The sequence below is a fragment of the Triticum aestivum genome, unplaced genomic scaffold, assembly GCF_018294505.1.
Source record: "Triticum aestivum cultivar Chinese Spring unplaced genomic scaffold, IWGSC CS RefSeq v2.1 scaffold8227, whole genome shotgun sequence".
In the NCBI taxonomy this organism is placed as follows: Eukaryota; Viridiplantae; Streptophyta; class Magnoliopsida; order Poales; family Poaceae; genus Triticum; species Triticum aestivum.
This window is the reverse complement of record NW_025230056.1, coordinates 1-16,853: the sequence shown is the minus strand read 5'-3', so window position 1 is coordinate 16,853 and position 16,853 is coordinate 1. Positions and strand designations below refer to the sequence as shown.

General features: G+C 52.0%; 40 non-coding genes and 1 pseudogene across 40 annotated transcripts; all 41 read right to left on the bottom strand.

Annotated features, from left to right (window-relative positions):
* Positions 1-105: 105 nt before the first annotated feature.
* LOC123175361 (5S ribosomal RNA) lies at positions 106-224 on the bottom strand. The gene has a single exon (XR_006487839.1). It is a non-coding gene; the product is annotated as a 5S ribosomal RNA (ribosomal RNA).
* A 297-nt stretch (positions 225-521) lies between these two features.
* Positions 522-640, bottom strand: LOC123175353 (5S ribosomal RNA). Its single transcript, XR_006487831.1, has one exon. It is a non-coding gene; the product is annotated as a 5S ribosomal RNA (ribosomal RNA).
* Positions 641-937: 297 nt separating this feature from the next.
* On the bottom strand, positions 938-1,056 carry LOC123175373 (5S ribosomal RNA). The gene has a single exon (XR_006487851.1). It is a non-coding gene; the product is annotated as a 5S ribosomal RNA (ribosomal RNA).
* A 297-nt stretch (positions 1,057-1,353) lies between these two features.
* Positions 1,354-1,472, bottom strand: LOC123175366 (5S ribosomal RNA). The gene has a single exon (XR_006487844.1). It is a non-coding gene; the product is annotated as a 5S ribosomal RNA (ribosomal RNA).
* Positions 1,473-1,769: 297 nt separating this feature from the next.
* LOC123175368 (5S ribosomal RNA) lies at positions 1,770-1,888 on the bottom strand. The gene has a single exon (XR_006487846.1). It is a non-coding gene; the product is annotated as a 5S ribosomal RNA (ribosomal RNA).
* Positions 1,889-2,185: 297 nt separating this feature from the next.
* Positions 2,186-2,304, bottom strand: LOC123175351 (5S ribosomal RNA). The gene has a single exon (XR_006487829.1). It is a non-coding gene; the product is annotated as a 5S ribosomal RNA (ribosomal RNA).
* A 297-nt stretch (positions 2,305-2,601) lies between these two features.
* Positions 2,602-2,720, bottom strand: LOC123175352 (5S ribosomal RNA). Its single transcript, XR_006487830.1, has one exon. It is a non-coding gene; the product is annotated as a 5S ribosomal RNA (ribosomal RNA).
* Positions 2,721-3,017: 297 nt separating this feature from the next.
* LOC123175350 (5S ribosomal RNA) lies at positions 3,018-3,136 on the bottom strand. Its single transcript, XR_006487828.1, has one exon. It is a non-coding gene; the product is annotated as a 5S ribosomal RNA (ribosomal RNA).
* Positions 3,137-3,433: 297 nt separating this feature from the next.
* On the bottom strand, positions 3,434-3,552 carry LOC123175347 (5S ribosomal RNA). Its single transcript, XR_006487826.1, has one exon. It is a non-coding gene; the product is annotated as a 5S ribosomal RNA (ribosomal RNA).
* A 297-nt stretch (positions 3,553-3,849) lies between these two features.
* On the bottom strand, positions 3,850-3,968 carry LOC123175375 (5S ribosomal RNA). The gene has a single exon (XR_006487853.1). It is a non-coding gene; the product is annotated as a 5S ribosomal RNA (ribosomal RNA).
* A 297-nt stretch (positions 3,969-4,265) lies between these two features.
* Positions 4,266-4,384, bottom strand: LOC123175357 (5S ribosomal RNA). Its single transcript, XR_006487835.1, has one exon. It is a non-coding gene; the product is annotated as a 5S ribosomal RNA (ribosomal RNA).
* Positions 4,385-4,681: 297 nt separating this feature from the next.
* Positions 4,682-4,800, bottom strand: LOC123175356 (5S ribosomal RNA). The gene has a single exon (XR_006487834.1). It is a non-coding gene; the product is annotated as a 5S ribosomal RNA (ribosomal RNA).
* Positions 4,801-5,097: 297 nt separating this feature from the next.
* LOC123175346 (5S ribosomal RNA) lies at positions 5,098-5,216 on the bottom strand. The gene has a single exon (XR_006487825.1). It is a non-coding gene; the product is annotated as a 5S ribosomal RNA (ribosomal RNA).
* Positions 5,217-5,513: 297 nt separating this feature from the next.
* Positions 5,514-5,632, bottom strand: LOC123175345 (5S ribosomal RNA). The gene has a single exon (XR_006487824.1). It is a non-coding gene; the product is annotated as a 5S ribosomal RNA (ribosomal RNA).
* A 297-nt stretch (positions 5,633-5,929) lies between these two features.
* LOC123175376 (5S ribosomal RNA) lies at positions 5,930-6,048 on the bottom strand. Its single transcript, XR_006487854.1, has one exon. It is a non-coding gene; the product is annotated as a 5S ribosomal RNA (ribosomal RNA).
* A 297-nt stretch (positions 6,049-6,345) lies between these two features.
* LOC123175374 (5S ribosomal RNA) lies at positions 6,346-6,464 on the bottom strand. Its single transcript, XR_006487852.1, has one exon. It is a non-coding gene; the product is annotated as a 5S ribosomal RNA (ribosomal RNA).
* Positions 6,465-6,761: 297 nt separating this feature from the next.
* On the bottom strand, positions 6,762-6,880 carry LOC123175370 (5S ribosomal RNA). Its single transcript, XR_006487848.1, has one exon. It is a non-coding gene; the product is annotated as a 5S ribosomal RNA (ribosomal RNA).
* A 297-nt stretch (positions 6,881-7,177) lies between these two features.
* LOC123175367 (5S ribosomal RNA) lies at positions 7,178-7,296 on the bottom strand. Its single transcript, XR_006487845.1, has one exon. It is a non-coding gene; the product is annotated as a 5S ribosomal RNA (ribosomal RNA).
* Positions 7,297-7,593: 297 nt separating this feature from the next.
* LOC123175344 (5S ribosomal RNA) lies at positions 7,594-7,712 on the bottom strand. The gene has a single exon (XR_006487823.1). It is a non-coding gene; the product is annotated as a 5S ribosomal RNA (ribosomal RNA).
* Positions 7,713-8,009: 297 nt separating this feature from the next.
* Positions 8,010-8,128, bottom strand: LOC123175343 (5S ribosomal RNA). The gene has a single exon (XR_006487822.1). It is a non-coding gene; the product is annotated as a 5S ribosomal RNA (ribosomal RNA).
* Positions 8,129-8,425: 297 nt separating this feature from the next.
* LOC123175365 (5S ribosomal RNA) lies at positions 8,426-8,544 on the bottom strand. Its single transcript, XR_006487843.1, has one exon. It is a non-coding gene; the product is annotated as a 5S ribosomal RNA (ribosomal RNA).
* A 297-nt stretch (positions 8,545-8,841) lies between these two features.
* LOC123175362 (5S ribosomal RNA) lies at positions 8,842-8,960 on the bottom strand. Its single transcript, XR_006487840.1, has one exon. It is a non-coding gene; the product is annotated as a 5S ribosomal RNA (ribosomal RNA).
* Positions 8,961-9,257: 297 nt separating this feature from the next.
* On the bottom strand, positions 9,258-9,376 carry LOC123175354 (5S ribosomal RNA). The gene has a single exon (XR_006487832.1). It is a non-coding gene; the product is annotated as a 5S ribosomal RNA (ribosomal RNA).
* A 297-nt stretch (positions 9,377-9,673) lies between these two features.
* LOC123175342 (5S ribosomal RNA) lies at positions 9,674-9,792 on the bottom strand. Its single transcript, XR_006487821.1, has one exon. It is a non-coding gene; the product is annotated as a 5S ribosomal RNA (ribosomal RNA).
* Positions 9,793-10,089: 297 nt separating this feature from the next.
* LOC123175341 (5S ribosomal RNA) lies at positions 10,090-10,208 on the bottom strand. Its single transcript, XR_006487820.1, has one exon. It is a non-coding gene; the product is annotated as a 5S ribosomal RNA (ribosomal RNA).
* A 297-nt stretch (positions 10,209-10,505) lies between these two features.
* LOC123175340 (5S ribosomal RNA) lies at positions 10,506-10,624 on the bottom strand. Its single transcript, XR_006487819.1, has one exon. It is a non-coding gene; the product is annotated as a 5S ribosomal RNA (ribosomal RNA).
* A 297-nt stretch (positions 10,625-10,921) lies between these two features.
* LOC123175339 (5S ribosomal RNA) lies at positions 10,922-11,040 on the bottom strand. The gene has a single exon (XR_006487818.1). It is a non-coding gene; the product is annotated as a 5S ribosomal RNA (ribosomal RNA).
* A 297-nt stretch (positions 11,041-11,337) lies between these two features.
* On the bottom strand, positions 11,338-11,456 carry LOC123175338 (5S ribosomal RNA). The gene has a single exon (XR_006487817.1). It is a non-coding gene; the product is annotated as a 5S ribosomal RNA (ribosomal RNA).
* Positions 11,457-11,753: 297 nt separating this feature from the next.
* LOC123175355 (5S ribosomal RNA) lies at positions 11,754-11,872 on the bottom strand. The gene has a single exon (XR_006487833.1). It is a non-coding gene; the product is annotated as a 5S ribosomal RNA (ribosomal RNA).
* A 297-nt stretch (positions 11,873-12,169) lies between these two features.
* LOC123175378 (5S ribosomal RNA) lies at positions 12,170-12,288 on the bottom strand. Its single transcript, XR_006487855.1, has one exon. It is a non-coding gene; the product is annotated as a 5S ribosomal RNA (ribosomal RNA).
* Positions 12,289-12,585: 297 nt separating this feature from the next.
* LOC123175372 (5S ribosomal RNA) lies at positions 12,586-12,704 on the bottom strand. The gene has a single exon (XR_006487850.1). It is a non-coding gene; the product is annotated as a 5S ribosomal RNA (ribosomal RNA).
* Positions 12,705-13,001: 297 nt separating this feature from the next.
* Positions 13,002-13,120, bottom strand: LOC123175371 (5S ribosomal RNA). Its single transcript, XR_006487849.1, has one exon. It is a non-coding gene; the product is annotated as a 5S ribosomal RNA (ribosomal RNA).
* A 297-nt stretch (positions 13,121-13,417) lies between these two features.
* Positions 13,418-13,536, bottom strand: LOC123175360 (5S ribosomal RNA). The gene has a single exon (XR_006487838.1). It is a non-coding gene; the product is annotated as a 5S ribosomal RNA (ribosomal RNA).
* Positions 13,537-13,833: 297 nt separating this feature from the next.
* On the bottom strand, positions 13,834-13,952 carry LOC123175363 (5S ribosomal RNA). Its single transcript, XR_006487841.1, has one exon. It is a non-coding gene; the product is annotated as a 5S ribosomal RNA (ribosomal RNA).
* Positions 13,953-14,249: 297 nt separating this feature from the next.
* On the bottom strand, positions 14,250-14,368 carry LOC123175364 (5S ribosomal RNA). The gene has a single exon (XR_006487842.1). It is a non-coding gene; the product is annotated as a 5S ribosomal RNA (ribosomal RNA).
* Positions 14,369-14,665: 297 nt separating this feature from the next.
* Positions 14,666-14,784, bottom strand: LOC123175369 (5S ribosomal RNA). Its single transcript, XR_006487847.1, has one exon. It is a non-coding gene; the product is annotated as a 5S ribosomal RNA (ribosomal RNA).
* Positions 14,785-15,081: 297 nt separating this feature from the next.
* Positions 15,082-15,200, bottom strand: LOC123175359 (5S ribosomal RNA). Its single transcript, XR_006487837.1, has one exon. It is a non-coding gene; the product is annotated as a 5S ribosomal RNA (ribosomal RNA).
* Positions 15,201-15,497: 297 nt separating this feature from the next.
* On the bottom strand, positions 15,498-15,616 carry LOC123175358 (5S ribosomal RNA). The gene has a single exon (XR_006487836.1). It is a non-coding gene; the product is annotated as a 5S ribosomal RNA (ribosomal RNA).
* A 298-nt stretch (positions 15,617-15,914) lies between these two features.
* Positions 15,915-16,033, bottom strand: LOC123175348 (5S ribosomal RNA). The gene has a single exon (XR_006487827.1). It is a non-coding gene; the product is annotated as a 5S ribosomal RNA (ribosomal RNA).
* Positions 16,034-16,330: 297 nt separating this feature from the next.
* LOC123175337 (5S ribosomal RNA) lies at positions 16,331-16,449 on the bottom strand. Its single transcript, XR_006487816.1, has one exon. It is a non-coding gene; the product is annotated as a 5S ribosomal RNA (ribosomal RNA).
* Positions 16,450-16,746: 297 nt separating this feature from the next.
* Positions 16,747-16,853, bottom strand: LOC123175377 (uncharacterized; annotated as a pseudogene).

The window sequence follows — 16,853 nt, the reverse complement described above, 5'->3', positions numbered from 1 at the left end:
CACCCAGCTATGACTTACCGCACTCGTGCAAAATAATAAAACACGGTAAATATATTACTTACACGTGCGTTTTGTTTTGCAAGCGGCGCGAAAAAAATTAAAAAGGGAATGCAACACGAGGACTTCCCAGGAGGTCACCCATCCTAGTACTACTCTCGCCCAAGCACGCTTAACTTCGGAGTTCTGATGGGATCCGATGCTTTAGTGCTGGTATGATCGCATCCGACATGTTACCCCGGTCTTCGTCCCTTATCCTTGCCCCTCCCAGCTCCACTACAAAGACGATTGCACATTGCTTTGGCCGCTCCCTCTCAACTACGAAGACGAGTTTAACGCGGTTTCCACCCCTCCCTCTCAACCGCACCAGTGCACGCTTGCCGCGCCACAACTCCGACGCTGGACCCGTGAATCGTGAGCACCCAGCTATGACTTACCGCACTCGTGCAAAATAATAAAACACGGTAAATATATTACTTACACGTGCGTTTTGTTTTGCAAGCGGCGCGAAAAAAATTAAAAAGAGAATGCAACACGAGGGCTTCCCAGGAGGTCACCCATCCTAGTACTACTCTCGCCCAAGCACGCTTAACTTCGGAGTTCTGATGGGATCCGGTGCTTTAGTGCTGGTATGATCGCATCCGACATGTTACCCCGGTCTTCGTCCCTTATCCTTGCCCCTCCCAGCTCCACTACAAAGACGATTGCACATTGCTTTGGCCGCTCCCTCTCAACTACGGAGACGAGTTTAACGCGGTTTCCACCCCTCCCTCTCAACCGCACCAGTGCACGCTTGCCGCGCCACAACGCCGACGCTGGACCCGTGAATCGTGAGCACGCAGCTATGACTTACCGCACTCGTGCAAAATAATAAAACACGGTAAATATATTACTTACACGTGCGTTTTGTTTTGCAAGCGGCGCGAAAAAAATTAAAAAGAGAATGCAACACGAGGACTTCCCAGGAGGTCACCCATCCTAGTACTACTCTCGCCCAAGCACGCTTAACTTTAGAGTTCTGATGGGATCCGGTGCTTTAGTGCTGGTATGATCGCATCCGACATGTTACCCCGGTCTTCGTCCCTTATCCTTGCCCCTCCCAGCTCCACTACAAAGACGATTGCACATTGCTTTGGCCGCTCCCTCTCAACTACGGAGACGAGTTTAACGCGGTTTCCACCCCTCCCTTTCAACTGCACCAGTGCACGCTTGCCGCGCCACAACGCCGACGATGGACCCGTGAATCGTGAGCACCCAGCTATGACTTACCGCACTCGTGCAAAATAATAAAACACGGTAAATATATTACTTACACGTGCGTTTTGTTTTGCAAGCGGCGCGAAAAAAATTAAAAAGGGAATGCAACACGAGGACTTCCCAAGAGGTCACCCATCCTAGTACTACTCTCGCCCAAGCACGCTTAACTTCGGAGTTCTGATGGGATCCGATGCTTTAGTGCTGGTATGATCGCATCCGACATGTTACCCCGGTCTTCGTCCCTTATCCTTGCCCCTCCCAGCTCCACTACAAAGACGATTGCACATTGCTTTGGCCGCTCCCTCTCAACTACGGAGACGAGTTTAACGCGGTTTCCACCCCTCCCTCTCAACCGCACCAGTGCACGCTTGCCGCGCCACAACGCCGACGCTGGGCCCGTGAATCGTGAGCACCCAGCTATGACTTACCGCACTCGTGCAAAATAATAAAACACGGTAAATATATTACTTACACGTGCGTTTTGTTTTGCAAGCGGCGCGAAAAAAATTAAAAAGGGAATGCAACACAAGGACTTCCCAAGAGGTCACCCATCCTAGTACTACTCTCGCCCAAGCACGCTTAACTTCGGAGTTCTGATGGGATCCGGTGCTTTAGTGCTAGTATGATCGCATCCGACATGTTACCCCGGTCTTCGTCCCTTATCCTTGCCCCTCCCAGCTCCACTACAAAGACGATTGCACATTGCTTTGGCCGCTCCCTCTCAACTACGGAGACGAGTTTAACGCGGTTTCCACCCCTCCCTCTCAACCGCACCAGTGCACGCTTGCCGCGCCACAACGCCGACGCTGGACCCGTGAATCGTGAGCACCCAGCTATGACTTACCGCACTCGTGCAAAATAATAAAACACGGTAAATATATTACTTACACGTGCGTTTTGTTTTGCAAGCGGCGCGAAAAAAATTAAAAAGGGAATGCAACACGAGGACTTCCCAGGAGGTCACCCATCCTAGTACTACTCTCGCCCAAGCACGCTTAACTTCGGAGTTCTGATGGGATCCGGTGCTTTAGTGCTGGTATGATCGCATCCGACATGTTACCCCGGTCTTCGTCCCTTATCCTTGCCCCTCCCAGCTCCACTACAAAGACGATTGCACATTGCTTTGGCCTCTCCCTCTCAACTACGGAGACGAGTTTAACGCGGTTTCCACCCCTCCCTCTCAACCGCACCAGTGCACGCTTGCCGCGCCACAACGCCGACGCTGGACCCGTGAATCGTGAGCACCCAGCTATGACTTACCGCACTCGTGCAAAATAATAAAACACGGTAAATATATTACTTACACGTGCGTTTTGTTTTGCAAGCGGCGCGAAAAAAATTAAAAAGGGAATGCAACACGAGGACTTCCCAGGAGGTCACCCATCCTAGTACTACTCTCGCCCAAGCACGCTTAACTTCGGAGTTCTGATGGGATCCGGTGCTTTAGTGCTGGTATGATTGCATCCGACATGTTACCCCGGTCTTCGTCCCTTATCCTTGCCCCTCCCAGCTCCACTACAAAGACGATTGCACATTGCTTTGGCCGCTCCCTCTCAACTACGGAGACGAGTTTAACGCGGTTTCCACCCCTCCCTCTCAACCGCACCAGTGCACGCTTGCCGCGCCACAACGCCGACGCTGGACCCGTGAATCGTGAGCACCCAGCTATGACTTACCGCACTCGTGCAAAATAATAAAACACGGTAAATATATTACTTACATGTGCGTTTTGTTTTGCAAGCGGCGCGAAAAAAATTAAAAAGGGAATGCAACACGAGGACTTCCCAGGAGGTCACCCATCCTAGTACTACTCTCGCCCAAGCACGCTTAACTTCGGAGTTCTGATGGGATCCGGTGCTTTAGTGCTGGTATGATCGCATCCGACATGTTACCCCGGTCTTCGTCCCTTATCCTTGCCCCTCCCAGCTCCACTACAAAGACGATTGCACATTGCTTTGGCCGCTCCCTCTCAACTACGGAGACGAGTTTAACGCGGTTTCCAACCCTCCCTCTCAACCGCACCAGTGCACGCTTGCCGCGCCACAACGCCGACGCTGGACCCGTGAATCGTGAGCACCCAGCTATGACTTACCGCACTCGTGCAAAATAATAAAACACGGTAAATATATTACTTACACGTGCGTTTTGTTTTGCAAGCGGCGCGAAAAAAATTAAAAAGGGAATGCAACACGAGGACTTCCCAGGAGGTCACCCATCCTAGTACTACTCTCGCCCAAGCACGCTTAACTTCGGAGTTCTGATGGGATCCGGTGCTTTAGTGCTGGTATGATCGCATCCGACATGTTACCCCGGTCTTCGTCCCTTATCCTTGCCCCTCCCAGCTCCACTACAAAGACGATTGTACATTGCTTTGGCCGCTCCCTCTCAACTGCGGAGACGAGTTTAACGCGGTTTCCACCCCTCCCTCTCAACCGCACCAGTGCACGCTTGCCGCGCCACAACGCCGACGCTGGACCCGTGAATCGTGAGCACCCAGCTATGACTTACCGCACTCGTGCAAAATAATAAAACACGGTAAATATATTACTTACACGTGCGTTTTGTTTTGCAAGCGGCGCGAAAAAAATTAAAAAGGGAATGCAACACGAGGACTTCCCAAGAGGTCACCCATCCTAGTACTACTCTCGCCCAAGCACGCTTAACTTCGTAGTTCTGATGGGATCCGGTGCTTTAGTGCTGGTATGATCGCATCCGACATGTTACCCCGGTCTTCGTCCCTTATCCTTGCCCCTCCCAGCTCCACTACAAAGACGATTGCACATTGCTTTGGCCGCTCCCTCTCAACTACGGAGACGAGTTTAACGCGGTTTCCACCCCTCCCTCTCAACCGCACCAGTGCACGCTTGCCGCGCCACAACGCCGACGCTGGACCCGTGAATCGTGAGCACCCAGCTATGACTTACCGCACTCGTGCAAAATAATAAAACACGGTAAATATATTACTTACACGTGCGTTTTGTTTTGCAAGCGGCGCGAAAAAAATCAAAAAGGGAAAGCAACACGAGGACTTCCCAGGAGGTCACCCATCCTAGTACTACTCTCGCCCAAGCACGCTTAACTTCGGAGTTCTGATGGGATCCGGTGCTTTAGTGCTGGTATGATCGCATCCGACATGTTACCCCGGTCTTCGTCCCTTATCCTTGCCCCTCCCAGCTCCACTACAAAGACGATTGCACATTGCTTTGGCCGCTCCCTCTCAACTACGGAGACGAGTTTAACGCGGTTTCCACCCCTCCCTCTCAACCGCACCAGTGCACGCTTGCCGCGCCACAACGCCGACGCTGGACCCGTGAATCGTGAGCACCCAGCTATGACTTACCGCACTCGTGCAAAATAATAAAACACGGTAAATATATTACTTACACGTGCGTTTTGTTTTGCAAGCGGCGCGAAAAAAATTAAAAAGGGAATGCAACACGAGGACTTCCTAGGAGGTCACCCATCCTAGTACTACTCTCGCCCAAGCACGCTTAACTTCGGAGTTCTGATGGGATCCGGTGCTTTAGTGCTGGTATGATCGCATCCGACATGTTACCCCGGTCTTCGTCCCTTATCCTTGCCCCTCCCAGCTCCACTACAAAGACGATTGCACATTGCTTTGGCCGCTCCCTCTCAACTACGGAGACGAGTTTAACGCGGTTTCCACCCCTCCCTCTCAACCGCACCAGTGCACGCTTGCCACGCCACAACGCCGACGCTGGACCCGTGAATCGTGAGCACCTAGCTATGACTTACCGCACTCGTGCAAAATAATAAAACACGGTAAATATATTACTTACACGTGCGTTTTCTTTTGCAAGCGGCGCGAAAAAAATTAAAAAGGGAATGCAACACGAGGACTTCCCAGGAGGTCACCCATCCTAGTACTACTCTCGCCCAAGCACGCTTAACTTCGGAGTTCTGATGGGATCCGGTGCTTTAGTGCTGGTATGATCGCATCCGACATGTTACCCCGGTCTTCGTCCCTTATCCTTGCCCCTCCCAGCTCCACTACAAAGACGATTGCACATTGCTTTGGCCGCTCCCTCTCAACTACGGAGACGAGTTTAACGCGGTTTCCACCCCTCCCTCTCAACCGCACCAGTGCACGCTTGCCGCGCCACAACGCCGGCGCTGGACCCGTGAATCGTGAGCACCCAGCTATGACTTACCGCACTCGTGCAAAATAATAAAACACGGTAAATATATTACTTACACGTGCGTTTTGTTTTGCAAGCGGCGCGAAAAAAATCAAAAAGGGAATGCAACACGAGGACTTCCCAGGAGGTCACCCATCCTAGTACTACTCTCGCCCAAGCACGCTTAACTTCGGAGTTCTGATGGGATCCGGTGCTTTAGTGCTGGTATGATCGCATCCGACATGTTACCCCGGTCTTCGTCCCTTATCCTTGCCCCTCCCAGCTCCACTACAAAGACGATTGCACATTGCTTTGGCCGCTCCCTCTCAACTACGGAGACGAGTTTAACGCGGTTTCCACCCCTCCCTCTCAACCGCACCAGTGCACGCTTGCCGCGCCACAACGCCGACGCTGGACCCGTGAATCGTGAGCACCCAGCTATGACTTACCGCACTCGTGCAAAATAATAAAACACGGTAAATATATTACTTACACGTGCGTTTTGTTTTGCAAGCGGCGCGAAAAAAATCAAAAAGGGAATGCAACACGAGGACTTCCCAGGAGGTCACCCATCCTAGTACTACTCTCGCCCAACCACGCTTAACTTCGGAGTTCTGATGGGATCCGGTGCTTTAGTGCTGGTATTATCGCATCCGACATGTTACCCCGGTCTTCGTCCCTTATCCTTGCCCCTCCCAGCTCCACTACAAAGACGATTGCACATTGCTTTGGCCGCTCCCTCTCAACTACGGAGACGAGTTTAACGCGGTTTCCACCCCTCCCTCTCAACCGCACCAGTGCACGCTTGCCGCGCCACAACGCCGACGCTGGACCCGTGAATCGTGAGCACCCAGCTATGACTTACCGCACTCGTGCAAAATAATAAAACACGGTAAATATATTACTTACACGTGCGTTTTGTTTTGCAAGCGGCGCGAAAAAAATTAAAAAGGGAATGCAACACGAGGACTTCCCAGGAGGTCACCCATCCTAGTACTACTCTCACCCAAGCATGCTTAACTTCGGAGTTCTGATGGGATCCGGTGCTTTAGTGCTGGTATGATCGCATCCGACATGTTACCCCGGTCTTCGTCCCTTATCCTTGCCCCTCCCAGCTCCACTACAAAGACGATTGCACATTGCTTTGGCCGCTCCCTCTCAACTACGGAGACGAGTTTAACGCTGTTTCCACCCCTCCCTCTCAACCGCACCAGTGCACGCTTGCCGCGCCACAACGCCGACGCTGGACCCGTGAATCGTGAGCACCCAGCTATGACTTACCGCACTCGTGCAAAATAATAAAACACGGTAAATATATTACTTACACGTGCGTTTTGTTTTGCAAGCGGCGCGAAAAAAATTAAAAAGGGAATGCAACACGAGGACTTCCCAGGAGGTCACCCATCCTAGTACTACTCTCGCCCAAGCACGCTTAACTTCGGAGTTCTGATGGGATTCGGTGCTTTAGTGCTGGTATGATCGCATCCGACATGTTACCCCGGTCTTCGTCCCTTATCCTTGCCCCTCCCAGCTCCACTACAAAGACGATTGCACATTGCTTTGGCCGCTCCCTCTCAACTACGGAGACGAGTTTAACGCGGTTTCCACCCCTCCCTCTCAACCGCACCAGTGCACGCTTGCCGCGCCACAACGCCGACGCTGGACCCGTGAATCGTGAGCACCCAGCTATGACTTACCGCACTCGTGCAAAATAATAAAACACGGTAAATATATTACTTACACGTGCGTTTTGTTTTGCAAGCGGCGCGAAAAAAATTAAAAAGGGAATGCAACACGAGGACTTCCCAGGAGGTCACCCATCCTAGTACTACTCTCGCCCAAGCACGCTTAACTTCGGATTTCTGATGGGATCCGGTGCTTTAGTGCTGGTATGATCGCATCCGACATGTTACCCCGGTCTTCGTCCCTTATCCTTGCCCCTCCCAGCTCCACTACAAAGACGATTGCACATTGCTTTGGCCGCTCCCTCTCAACTACGGAGACGAGTTTAACGCGGTTTCCACCCCTCCCTCTCAACCGCACCAGTGCACGCTTGCCGCGCCACAACGCCGACGCTGGACCCGTGAATCGTGAGCACCCAGCTATGACTTACCGCACTCATGCAAAATAATAAAACACGGTAAATATATTACTTACACGTGCGTTTTGTTTTGCAAGCGGCGCGAAAAAAATTAAAAAGGGAATGCAACACGAGGACTTCCCAGGAGGTCACCCATCCTAGTACTACTCTCGCCCAAGCACGCTTAACTTCGGAGTTCTGATGGGATCCGGTGCTTTAGTGCTGGTATGATCGCATCCAACATGTTACCCCGGTCTTCGTCCCTTATCCTTGCCCCTCCCAGCTCCACTACAAAGACGATTGCACATTGCTTTGGCCGCTCCCTCTCAACTACGGAGACGAGTTTAACGCGGTTTCCACCCCTCCCTCTCAACCGCACCAGTGCACGCTTGCCGCGCCACAACGCCGACGCTGGACCCGTGAATCGTGAGCACCCAGCTATGACTTACCACACTCGTGCAAAATAATAAAACACGGTAAATATATTACTTACACGTGCGTTTTGTTTTGCAAGCGGCGCGAAAAAAATTAAAAAGGGAATGCAACACGAGGACTTCCCAGGAGGTCACCCATCCTAGTACTACTCTCGCCCAAGCACGCTTAACTTCGGAGTTCTGATGGGATCCGGTGCTTTAGTGCTGGTATGATCGCATCCGACATGTTACCCCGGTCTTCGTCCCTTATCCTTGCCCCTCCCAGCTCCACTACAAAGACGATTGCGCATTGCTTTGGCCGCTCCCTCTCAACTACGGAGACGAGTTTAACGCGGTTTCCACCCCTCCCTCTCAACCGCACCAGTGCACGCTTGCCGCGCCACAACGCCGACGCTGGACCCGTGAATCGTGAGCACCCAGCTATGACTTACCGCACTCGTGCAAAATAATAAAACACGGTAAATATATTACTTACACGTGCGTTTTGTTTTGCAAGCGGCGCGAAAAAAATTAAAAAGGGAATGCAACACGAGGACTTCCCAGGAGGTCACCCATCCTAGTACTACTCTCGACCAAGCACGCTTAACTTCGGAGTTCTGATGGGATCCGGTGCTTTAGTGCTGGTATGATCGCATCCGACATGTTACCCCGGTCTTCGTCCCTTATCCTTGCCCCTCCCAGCTCCACTACAAAGACGATTGTACATTGCTTTGGCCGCTCCCTCTCAACTACGGAGACGAGTTTAACGCGGTTTCCACCCCTCCTTCTCAACCGCACCAGTGCACGCTTGCCGCGCCACAACACCGACGCTGGACCCGTGAATCGTGAGCACCCAGCTATGACTTACCGCACTCGTGCAAAATAATAAAACACGGTAAATATATTACTTACACGTGCGTTTTGTTTTGCAAGCGGCGCGAAAAAAATTAAAAAGGGAATGCAACACGAGGACTTCCCAGGAGGTCACCCATCCTAGTACTACTCTCGCCCAAGCACGCTTAACTTCGAAGTTCTGATGGGATCCGGTGCTTTAGTGCTGGTATGATCGCATCCGACATGTTACCCCGGTCTTCGTCCCTTATCCTTGCCCCTCCCAGCTCCACTACAAAGACGATTGTACATTGCTTTGGCCGCTCCCTCTCAACTACGGAGACGAGTTTAACGCGGTTTCCACCCCTCCCTCTCAACCGCACCAGTGCACGCTTGCCGCGCCACAACGCCGACGCTGGACCCGTGAATCGTGAGCACCCAGCTATGACTTACCGCACTCGTGCAAAATAATAAAACACGGTAAATATATTACTTACACGTGCGTTTTGTTTTGCAAGCGGCGCGAAAAAAATTAAAAAGGGAATGCAACACGAGGACTTCCCAGGAGGTCACCCATCCTAGTACTATTCTCGCCCAAGCACGCTTAACTTCGGAGTTCTGATGGGATCCGGTGCTTTAGTGCTGGTATGATCGCATCCGACATGTTACCCCGGTCTTCGTCCCTTATCCTTGCCCCTCCCAGCTCCACTACAAAGACGATTGCACATTGCTTTGGCCGCTCCCTCTCAACTACGGAGACGAGTTTAACGCGGTTTCCACCCCTCCCTCTCAACCGCACCAGTGCACGCTTGCCGCGCCACAACGCCGACGCTGGACCCGTGAATCGTGAGCACCCAGCTATGACTTACCGCACTCGTGCAAAATAATAAAACACGGTAAATATATTACTTACACGTGCGTTTTGTTTTGCAAGCGGCGCGAAAAAAATTAAAAAGGGAATGCAACACGAGGACTTCCCAGGAGGTCACCCATCCTAGTACTACTCTCGCCCAAGCACGCTTAACTTCGGAGTTCTGATGGGATCCGGTGCTTTAGTGCTGGTATGATCGCATCCGACATGTTACCCCGGTCTTCGTCCCTTATCCTTGCCCCTCCCAGCTCCACTACAAAGACGATTGCACATTGCTTTGGCCTCTCCCTCTCAACTACGGAGACGAGTTTAACGCGGTTTCCACCCCTCCCTCTCAACCGCACCAGTGCACGCTTGCCGCGCCACAACGCCGACGCTGGACCCGTGAATCGTGAGCACCCAGCTATGACTTACCGCACTCGTGCAAAATAATAAAACACGGTAAATATATTACTTACACGTGCGTTTTGTTTTGCAAGCGGCGCGAAAAAAATTAAAAAGGGAATGCAACACGAGGACTTCCCAGGAGGTCACCCATCCTAGTACTACTCTCGCCCAAGCACGCTTAACTTCGGAGTTCTGATGGGATCCGGTGCTTTAGTGCTGGTATGATCGCATCCGACATGTTACCCCGGTCTTCGTCCCTTATCCTTGCCCCTCCCAGCTCCACTACAAAGACGATTGCACATTGCTTTGGCCGCTCCCTCTCAACTACGGAGACGAGTTTAACGCGGTTTCCACCCCTCCCTCTCAACCGCACCAGTGCACGCTTGCCGCGCCACAACGCCGACGCTGTACCCGTGAATCGTGAGCACACAGCTATGACTTACCGCACTCGTGCAAAATAATAAAACACGGTAAATATATTACTTACACGTGCGTTTTGTTTTGCAAGCGGCGCGAAAAAAATTAAAAAGGGAATGCAACACGAGGACTTCCCAGGAGGTCACCCATCCTAGTACTACTCTCGCCCAAGCACGCTTAACTTCGGAGTTCTGATGGGATCCGGTGCTTTAGTGCTGGTATGATCGCATCCGACATGTTACCCCGGTCTTCGTCCCTTATCCTTGCCCCTCCCAGCTCCACTACAAAGACGATTGCACATTGCTTTGGCCGCTCCCTCTGAACTACGGAGACGAGTTTAACGCGGTTTCCACCCCTCCCTCTCAACCGCACCAGTGCACGCTTGCCGCGCCACAACGCCGACGCTGGACCCGTGAATCGTGAGCACCCAGCTATGACTTACCGCACTCGTGCAAAATAATAAAACGCGGTAAATATATTACTTACACGTGCGTTTTGTTTTGCAAGCGGCGCGAAAAAAATTAAAAAGGGAATGCAACACGAGGACTTCCCAGGAGGTCACCCATCCTAGTACTACTCTCGCCCAAGCACGCTTAACTTCGGAGTTCTGATGGGATCCGGTGCTTTAGTGCTGGTATGATCGCATCCGACATGTTACCCCGGTCTTCGTCCCTTATCCTTGCCCCTCCCAGCTCCACTACAAAGACGATTGCACATTGCTTTGGCCGCTCCCTCTCAACTACGGAGACGAGTTTAACGCGGTTTCCACCCCTCCCTCTCAATCGCACCAGTGCACGCTTGCCGCGCCACAACGCCGACGCTGGACCCGTGAATCGTGAGCACCCAGCTATGACTTACCGCACTCGTGCAAAATAATAAAACACGGTAAATATATTACTTACACGTGCGTTTTGTTTTGCAAGCGGCGCGAAAAAAATTAAAAAGGGAATGCAACACGAGGACTTCCCAGGAGGTCACCCATCCTAGTACTACTCTCGCCCAAGCACGCTTAACTTCGGAGTTCTGATGGGATCCGGTGCTTTAGTGCTGGTATGATCGCATCCGACATGTTACCCCGGTCTTCGTCCCTTATCCTTGCCCCTCCCAGCTCCACTACAAAAACGATTGCACATTGCTTTGGCCGCTCCCTCTCAACTACGGAGACGAGTTTAACGCGGTTTCCACCCCTCCCTCTCAACCGCACCAGTGCACGCTTGCCGCGCCACAACGCCGACGCTGGACCCGTGAATCGTGAGCACCCAGCTATGACTTACCGCACTCGTGCAAAATAATAAAACACGCTAAATATATTACTTACACGTGCGTTTTGTTTTGCAAGCGGCGCGAAAAAAATTAAAAAGGGAATGCAACACAAGGACTTCCCAGGAGGTCACCCATCCTAGTACTACTCTCGCCCAAGCACGCTTAACTTCGGAGTTCTGATGGGATCCGGTGCTTTAGTGCTGGTATGATCGCATCCGACATGTTACCCCGGTCTTCGTCCCTTATCCTTGCCCCTCCCAGCTCCACTACAAAGACGATTGCACATTGCTTTGGCCGCTCCCTCTCAACTACGGAGACGAGTTTAACGTGGTTTCCACCCCTCCCTCTCAACCGCACCAGTGCACGCTTGCCGCGCCACAACGCCGACGCTGGACCCGTGAATCGTGAGCACCCAGCTATGACTTACCGCACTCGTGCAAAATAATAAAACACGGTAAATATATTACTTACACGTGCGTTTTGTTTTGCAAGCGGCGCGAAAAAAATTAAAAAGGGAATGCAACACGAGGACTTCCCAGGAGGTCACCCATCCTAGTACTACTCTCGCCCAAGCACGCTTAACTTCGGAGTTCTGATGGGATCCGGTGCTTTAGTGCTGGTATGATCGCATCCGACATGTTACCCCGGTCTTCGTCCCTTATCCTTGCCCCTCCCAGCTCCACTACAAAGACGATTGCATATTGCTTTGGCCGCTCCCTCTCAACTACGGAGACGAGTTTAACGCGGTTTCCACCCCTCCCTCTCAACCGCACCAGTGCACGCTTGCCGCGCCACAACGCCGACGCTGGACCCGTGAATCGTGAGCACCCAGCTATGACTTACCGCACTCGTGCAAAATAATAAAACACGGTAAATATATTACTTACACGTGCGTTTTGTTTTGCAAGCGGCGCGAAAAAAATTAAAAAGGGAATTCAACACGAGGACTTCCCAGGAGGTCACCCATCCTAGTACTACTCTCGCCCAAGCACGCTTAACTTCGGAGTTCTGATGGGATCCGGTGCTTTAGTGCTGGTATGATCGCATCCGACATGTTACCCCGGTCTTCGTCCCTTATCCTTGCCCCTCCCAGCTCCACTACAAAGACGATTGCACATTGCTTTGGCCGCTCCCTCTCAACTACGGAGACGAGTTTAACGCGGTTTCCACCCCTCCCTCTCAACCGCACCAGTGCACGCTTGCCGCGCCACAACGCCGACGCTGGACCCGTGAATCGTGAGCACCCAGCTATGACTTACCGCACTCGTGCAAAATAATAAAACTCGGTAAATATATTACTTACACGTGCGTTTTGTTTTGCAAGCGGCGCGAAAAAAATTAAAAAGGGAATGCAACACGAGGACTTCCCAGGAGGTCACCCATCCTAGTACTACTCTCGCCCAAGCACGCTTAACTTCGGAGTTCTGATGGGATCCGGTGCTTTAGTGCTGGTATGATCGCATCCGACATGTTACCCCGGTCTTCGTCCCTTATCCTTGCCCCTCCCAGCTCCACTACAAAGACGATTGCACATTGCTTTGGCCGCTCCCTCTCAACTACGGAGACGAGTTTAACGCGGTTTCCAACCCTCCCTCTCAACCGCACCAGTGCACGCTTGCCGCGCCACAACGCCGACGCTGGACCCGTGAATCGTGAGCACCCAGCTATGACTTACCGCACTCGTGCAAAATAATAAAACACGGTAAATATATTACTTACACGTGCGTTTTGTTTTGCAAGCGGCGCGAAAAAAATTAAAAAGGGAATGCAACACGAGGACTTCCCAGGAGGTCACCCATCCTAGTACTACTCTCGCCCAAGCACGCTTAACTTCGGAGTTCTGATGGGATCCGGTGCTTTAGTGCTGGTATGATCGCATCCGACATGTTACCCCGGTCTTCGTCCCTTATCCTTGCCCCTTCCAGCTCCACTACAAAGACGATTGCACATTGCTTTGGCCGCTCCCTCTCAACTACGGAGACGAGTTTAACGCGGTTTCCACCCCTCCCTCTCAACCGCACCAGTGCACGCTTGCCGCGCCACAACGCCGACGCTGGACCCGTGAATCGTGAGCACCCAGCTATGACTTACCGCACTCGTGCAAAATAATAAAACACGGTAAATATATTACTTACACGTGCGTTTTGTTTTGCAAGCGGCGCGAAAAAAAATAAAAAGGGAATGCAACACGAGGACTTCCCAGGAGGTCACCCATCCTAGTACTACTCTCGCCCAAGCACGCTTAACTTCGGAGTTCTGATGGGATCCGGTGCTTTAGTGCTGGTATGATCCCATCCGACATGTTACCCCGGTCTTCGTCCCTTATCCTTGCCCCTCCCAGCTCCACTACAAAGACGATTGCGCATTGCTTTGGCCGCTCCCTCTCAACTACGGAGACGAGTTTAACGCGGTTTCCACCCCTCCCTCTCAACCGCACCAGTGCACGCTTGCCGCGCCACAACGCCGACGCTGGACCCGTGAATCGTGAGCACCCAGCTATGACTTACCGCACTCGTGCAAAATAATAAAACACGGTAAATATATTACTTACACGTGCGTTTTGTTTTGCAAGCGGCGCGAAAAAAATTAAAAAGGGAATGCAACACGAGGACTTCCCAGGAGGTCACCCATCCTAGTACTACTCTCGCCCAAGCACGCTTAACTTCGGAGTTCTGTTGGGATCCGGTGCTTTAGTGCTGGTATGATCGCATCCGACATGTTACCCCGGTCTTCGTCCCTTATCCTTGCCCCTCCCAGCTCCACTACAAAGACGATTGCACATTGCTTTGGCCGCTCCCTCTCAACTACGGAGACGAGTTTAACGCGGTTTCCACCCCTCCCTCTCAACCGCACCAGTGCACGCTTGCCGCGCCACAACGCCGACGCTGGACCCGTGAATCGTGAGCACCCAGCTATGACTTACCGCACTCGTGCAAAATAATAAAACACGGTAAATATATTACTTACACGTGCGTTTTGTTTTGCAAGCGGCGCGAAAAAAATTAAAAAGGGAATGCAACACGAGGACTTCCCAGGAGGTCACCCATCCTAGTACTACTCTCGCCCAAGCACGCTTAACTTCGGAGTTCTGATGGGATCCGGTGCTTTAGTGTTGGTATGATTGCATCCGACATGTTACCCCGGTCTTCGTCCCTTATCCTTGCCCCTCCCAGCTCCACTACAAAGACGATTGCACATTGCTTTGGCCGCTCCCTCTCAACTACGGAGACGAGTTTAACGCGGTTTCCACCCCTCCCTCTCAACCGCACCAGTGCACGCTTGCCGCGCCACAACGCCGACGCTGGACCCGTGAATCGTGAGCACCCAGCTATGACTTACCGCACTCGTGCAAAATAATAAAACACGGTAAATATATTACTTACACGTGCGTTTTGTTTTGCAAGCGGCGCGAAAAAAATTAAAAAGGGAATGCAACACGAGGACTTCCCAGGAGGTCACCCATCCTACTACTACTCTCGCCCAAGCACGCTTAACTTCGGAGTTCTGATGGGATCCGGTGCTTTAGTGCTGGTATGATCGCATCCGACATGTTACCCCGGTCTTCGTCCCTTATCCTTGCCCCTCCCAGCTCCACTACAAAGACGATTGCACATTGCTTTGGCCGCTCCCTCTCAACTACGGAGACGAGTTTAACGCGGTTTCCACCCCTCCCTCTCAACCGCACCAGTGCACGCTTGCCGCGCCACAACGCCGACGCTGGACCCGTGAATCGTGAGCACCCAGCTATGACTTACCGCACTCGTGCAAAATAATAAAACACGGTAAATATATTACTTACACGTGCGTTTTGTTTTGCAAGCGGCGCGAAGAAAATTAAAAAGGGAATGCAACACGAGGACTTCCCAGGAGGTCAACCATCCTAGTACTACTCTCGCCCAAGCACGCTTAACTTCGGAGTTCTGATGGGATCCGGTGCTTTAGTGCTGGTATGATCGCATCCGACATGTTACCCCGGTCTTCGTCCCTTATCCTTGCCCCTCCCAGCTCCACTACAAAGACGATTGCACATTGCTTTGGCCGCTCCCTCTCAACTACGGAGACGAGTTTAACGCGGTTTCCACCCCTCCCTCTCAACCGCACCAGTGCACGCTTGCCGCGCCACAACGCCGACGCTGGACCCGTGAATCGTGAGCACCCAGCTATGACTTACCGCACTCGTGCAAAATAATATAAACACGGTAAATATATTACTTACACGTGCGTTTTGTTTTGCAAGCGGCGCGAAAAAAATTAAAAAGGGAATGCAACACGAGGACTTCCCAGGAGGTCACCCATCCTAGTACTACTCTCGCCCAAGCACGCTTAACTTCGGAGTTCTGATGGGATCCGGTGCTTTAGTGCTGGTATGATCGCATCCGACATGTTACCCCGGTCTTCGTCCCTTATCCTTGCCCCTCCCAGCTCCACTACAAAGACGATTGCACATTGCTTTGGCCGCTCCCTCTCAATTACGGAGACGAGTTTAACGCGGTTTCCACCCCTCCCTCTCAACCGCACCAGTGCACGCTTGCCGCGCCACAACGCCGACGCTGGACCCGTGAATCGTGAGCACCCAGCTATGACTTACCGCACTCGTGCAAAATAATAAAACACGGTAAATATATTACTCACACGTGCGTTTTGTTTTGCAAGCTGCGCGAAAAAAATTAAAAAGGGAATGCAACACGAGGACTTCCCAGGAGGTCACCCATCCTAGTACTACTCTCGCCCAAGCACGCTTAACTTCGGAGTTCTGATGGGATCCGGTGCTTTAGTGCTGGTATGATCGCATCCAACATGTTACCCCGGTCTTCGTCCCTTATCCTTGCCCCTCCCAGCTCCACTACAAAGACGATTGCACATTGCTTTGGTCGCTCCCTCTCAACTACGGAGACGAGTTTAACGCGGTTTCCACCCCTCCCTCTCAACCGCACCAGTGCACGCTTGCCGCGCCACAACGCCGACGCTGGACCCGTGAATCGTGAGCACCCAGCTATGACTTACCGCACTCGTGCAAAATAATAAAACACGGTAAATATATTACTTACACGTGCGTTTTGTTTTGCAAGCGGCGTGAAAAAAATTAAAAAGGGAATGCAACACGAGGACTTCCCAGGAGGTCACCCATCCTAGTACTACTCTCGCCCAAGCACGCTTAACTTCGGAGTTCTGATGGGATCCGGTGCTTTAGTGCTGGT